At 51.6% G+C, this 5,000-nt stretch overlaps 1 non-coding gene across 1 annotated transcript in view; it reads left to right on the top strand.

Moving 5' to 3' along the window:
• Positions 1–4,339: 4,339 nt before the first annotated feature.
• The window catches only part of LOC124591345, a 1,910-nt gene continuing 1,249 nt past the window's right edge, over positions 4,340–5,000 (top strand). The window contains exon 1 of the ribosomal RNA XR_006977155.1: positions 4,340–5,000. This exon is cut by the window's right edge and continues 1,249 nt beyond it. This is a non-coding gene — a ribosomal RNA (small subunit ribosomal RNA).

The raw sequence follows: 5,000 nt of genomic DNA, 5'->3' as shown, positions 1-5,000 counted from the left end.
GACAATCCACACTATCATAACCAGACCGGGAGGTCCACTCGGAAAACAGAATATCCCACCTTCCGACAACCACCATTGCTCAGCTAAGCCACCAACACCCACACATGTCCTACACAGGGGTGCACCCAACATCACAATACTGCCTCCTGTCACACCACACAAACAATGGCACGAATGAAAGACACAGGTCTGCCACAAGCATGGAATCAGAGCGCCGCCTGTTATGAGCCAAAGGTGCACCCTGACGTGGCAAATCAGATGATGCCGCAGTCATTTACTTACGATAATCACAATCAACAAACCAGCCCCCCCCCCCCCCCCGAAAACACCTTTCCTTACAACAATGTGTGCCTTAACCTAACCCGTATTGTGCCTTAACCTAACCCGTATTGTGCCTTAACCTAACCCGTATTGTGCCTTAACCTAACCCATATTGCGCCTTAACCTAACCCATATTGCGCCTTAACCTAACCCATATTGCGCCTTAACCTAACCCATATTGCGCCTTAACCTAACCCATATTGTGCCTTAACCTAACCTATATTGTACCTTAACCTAACCCATATTGTACCTTAACCTAACCCATATTGTACCTTAACCTAACCTATATTGTACCTTAACCTAACCTATATTGTACCTTAACCTAACCTATATTGGGCCTTAACCTAACCTATATTGGGCCTTAACCTAACCTATATTGGGCCTTAACCTAACCTATATTGGGCCTTAACCTAACCTATATTGGGCCTTAACGTAACCCACGTTGCGCCTTAACCTAACCTATATTGTACCTTAACCTAACCCATATTGTACCTTAACCTAACCCATATTGTACCTTAACCTAACCTATATTGGGCCTTAACCTAACCTATATTGGGCCTTAACCTAACCTATATTGGGCCTTAACCTAACCTATATTGGGCCTTAACGTAACCCACGTTGCGCCTTAACGTAACCCACGTTGCGCCTTAACGTAACCCACGTTGCGCCTTAACGTAACCCACGTTGCGCCTTAACGTAACCCACGTTGCGCCTTAACCTAACCCATATTGCGCCTTAACCTAACCCATATTGCGCCTTAACCTAACCCATATTGCGCCTTAACCTAACCCATATTGTACCTTAACCTAACCTATATTGTACCTTAACCTAACCTATATTGTACCTTAACCTAACCTATATTGGGCCTTAACCTAACCTATATTGGGCCTTAACCTAACCTATATTGGGCCTTAACCTAACCTATATTGGGCCTTAACCTAACCTATATTGGGCCTTAACGTAACCCACGTTGCGCCTTAACGTAACCCACGTTGCGCCTTAACGTAACCCACGTTGCGCCTTAACGTAACCCACGTTGCGCCTTAACGTAACCCACGTTGCGCCTTAACGTAACCCACGTTGCGCCTTAACCTAACCCATATTGCGCCTTAACCTAACCCATATTGCGCCTTACCCTAACCCATATTGCGCCTTAACCTAACCCATATTGTGCCTTAACCTAACCTATATTGTACCTTAACCTAACCCATATTGTACCTTAACCTAACCTATATTGTACCTTAACCTAACCTATATTGTACCTTAACCTAACCTATATTGTACCTTAACCTAACCCATATTGCGCCTTAACCTAACCCATATTGCGCCTTAACCTAACCCATATTGCGCCTTAACCTAACCCATATTGCGCCTTAACCTAACCCATATTGCGCCTTAACCTAACCCATATTGCGCCTTAACCTAACCCATATTGCGCCTTAACCTAACCCATATTGCGCCTTAACCTAACCCATATTGCGCCTTAACCTAACCCATATTGTACCTTAACCTAACCCATATTGTACCTTAACCTAACCTATATTGTACCTTAACCTAACCTATATTGTACCTTAACCTAACCTATATTGTACCTTAACCTAACCTATATTGGGCCTTAACCTAACCTATATTGGGCCTTAACCTAACCTATATTGGGCCTTAACCTAACCTATATTGGGCCTTAACCTAACCTATATTGGGCCTTAACGTAACCCACGTTGCGCCTTAACGTAACCCACGTTGCGCCTTAACGTAACCCACGTTGCGCCTTAACGTAACCCACGTTGCGCCTTAACGTAACCCACGTTGCGCCTTAACGTAACCCACGTTGCGCCTTAACGTAACCCACGTTGCGCCTTAACGTAACCCACGTTGCGCCTTAACCCAACACACGTTGCGCCTTAACCCAACACACGTTGGGCCTTAACCCAACACACGTTGGGCCTTAACCCAACACACGTTGGGCCTTAACCCAACACACGTTGGGCCTTAACCCAACACACGTTGGGCCTTAACCCAACACACGTTGGGCCTTAACCCAACACACGTTGGGCCTTAACCCAACACACGTTGGGCCTTAACCCAACACACGTTGGGCCTTAACCCAACACACGTTGGGCCTTAACCCAACACACGTTGGGCCTTAACCCAACACACGTTGGGCCTTAACCCAACACACGTTGGGCCTTAACCCAACACACGTTGGGCCTTAACCCAACACACGTTGGGCCTTAACCCAACACACGTTGGGCCTTAACCCAACACACGTTGGGCCTTAACCCAACACACGTTGGGCCTTAACCCAACACACGTTGGGCCTTAACCTGCTCTGTAATTGTCATACGACGCGTTAAATTAGTGTGGTGTTGCCTAACTGCAACCCCCGCAATATAGTTTGCTACTCGCACTGCCTGGTCCCCAGAGTATCGCTTCATGTTAAACACCTTGCAGCTATACACTGTAATGCGGATGGCAGCAGGACGTACATGCTCAATGCCCTTCGCAGTTGTTCATTGGCATTTGCATGGCGAAGCACAGCCTACGTTGTGGTACGGCGTGTGTCAACTGTCCGCTGATGTTGTACGTCCAAATCACACACTGTACTGCACATTGGTCCTCATGTACTGAATGATACATCGTGGTACATGTGTGACCGTACCACGACTGCGCCAACAACGGCGAACCATACGGTCCAAATATTGTGCACTCAGCTACGTGTCGTCTCCCTATAAGAGCTGGATTGCAGTATGGTATGCCGTGGATGGCGATCAGCATGAGCCGTCTGTTGATGTAGTGGCGCGTGTTGTCAGACGTAGTCGTCTCTTCTCACACACCGTGATAGCATGGTGCACTGCGTTCCACATCTGCGACATGCGACAGAGGCCGGTTGACAGTCGTTCGCGCAATGGACATCGCATACGTACGGGGGCCACCTTCCACGTGTTCGCGAAGCGTGCACATGTTGTTGCGTGTATGTGGGCAGACATAGTGTGTCGTGACACCTGACACAGGCATGCAACAATCGTTGAATTTGCAAATGGCGATGGACGTCTACGTTTGCTGGTGACGTTACGCAAATGAACAACTGGTAAACGGTTGTGGTGCGGTTGTTCTCGCTAGAGGTGAATCAGTGATGGCGACGATCGGTTGAGCTACCAACCGGTTGTTTCAGCGATACCCACCATGCCCACGAACGTGAATGGCATGTGGGTGTGAAGCGATACGCGGCGGTGGCTGGGTGGGACCGTCCCCGGCCGGTGAGGGGGGGCCTCCCGGCGTGCTGGCCGCGCGGTGCGTGGGCGCACGCGCTACAGCCGGCTGGTGGGGGCGGCCAGTGGCAGGCGCGCCGGCCGACGGAGGCGGCAGGCGGCGCAGCTGCGCGCCGGCGCACCCTGCACGCGGCGCCGTGCGGCCAAAGTAGGTCCTCGCGGGCCCGGTGCGAAGCGCGGTGGACATCTGCAGTGTGCTGGTCCGATTGAGGACTGTGTGCGCTGAGGATGCGCCGCCGCCCGGCGCTCGGCGCCGCGACGCCGTCTGCTGCTCGGTCGCCTCTGCGGTTCTCGCAGGTGGTTTGTATCGCAGCTGTGCGGACGTGTTGGCGCGTGCGCTGTGCTGGGAGAGTTCGCTTCGGCACCCAAGTGGGGCTTTTGTCCTTCTGTGGCGCTGGCGTTGGAGCTGCCGGCCACCGTAGGTGGCGCGTGTTGTCTCCCGCCGGCAATGCCACGACAGCACGCTCCCGGGCCTCTGTCGGCAGCGGCAAGCTCAGTTGGGAGCACGGGTGGTCGCACCTAAAGCGTCTACTCGCCAAACTCCGGGCGATTGCGCCTCTCTCGAACCCGACCAAGTACTTAGGACGGCGCTGCGCGCCGCCGGGACCTGAGAGGGTTTCGAGGTGTATTGTGCAGGGGAGCTCAGCCTCCTCCTGTTTGCAGAATAATTGAGCGGACGCTTGCGTGTTCGCGCGGGCCCCCGGGACACACTCCCGGGCGGCCGGCTGCTCAGCTCTAGTTGACGCAGCTCCCTGGTTGATCCTGCCAGTAGTCATATGCTTGTCTCAAAGATTAAGCCATGCATGTCTCAGTACAAGCCGCATTAAGGTGAAACCGCGAATGGCTCATTAAATCAGTTATGGTTCCTTAGATCGTACCCACGTTACTTGGATAACTGTGGTAATTCTAGAGCTAATACATGCAAACAGAGTCCCGACCAGAGATGGAAGGGACGCTTTTATTAGATCAAAACCAATCGGTCGGCTCGTCCGGTCCGTTTGCCTTGGTGACTCTGAATAACTTTGGGCTGATCGCACGGTCCTCGTACCGGCGACGCATCTTTCAAATGTCTGCCTTATCAACTGTCGATGGTAGGTTCTGCGCCTACCATGGTTGTAACGGGTAACGGGGAATCAGGGTTCGATTCCGGAGAGGGAGCCTGAGAAACGGCTACCACATCCAAGGAAGGCAGCAGGCGCGCAAATTACCCACTCCCGGCACGGGGAGGTAGTGACGAAAAATAACGATACGGGACTCATCCGAGGCCCCGTAATCGGAATGAGTACACTTTAAATCCTTTAACGAGTATCTATTGGAGGGCAAGTCTGGTGCCAGCAGCCGCGGTAATTCCAGCTCCAATAGCGTATATTAAAGTTGTTGCGGTTAAAAAGCTCGTAGTTGGATTTGTGT

This window comes from Schistocerca americana, unplaced genomic scaffold (assembly GCF_021461395.2).
Source record: "Schistocerca americana isolate TAMUIC-IGC-003095 unplaced genomic scaffold, iqSchAmer2.1 HiC_scaffold_837, whole genome shotgun sequence".
NCBI lineage: Eukaryota > Metazoa > Arthropoda > Insecta > Orthoptera > Acrididae > Schistocerca > Schistocerca americana.
The sequence above is the reverse complement of the archived record's forward strand: the minus strand, read 5'-3'. Positions and strand labels throughout refer to the sequence as shown.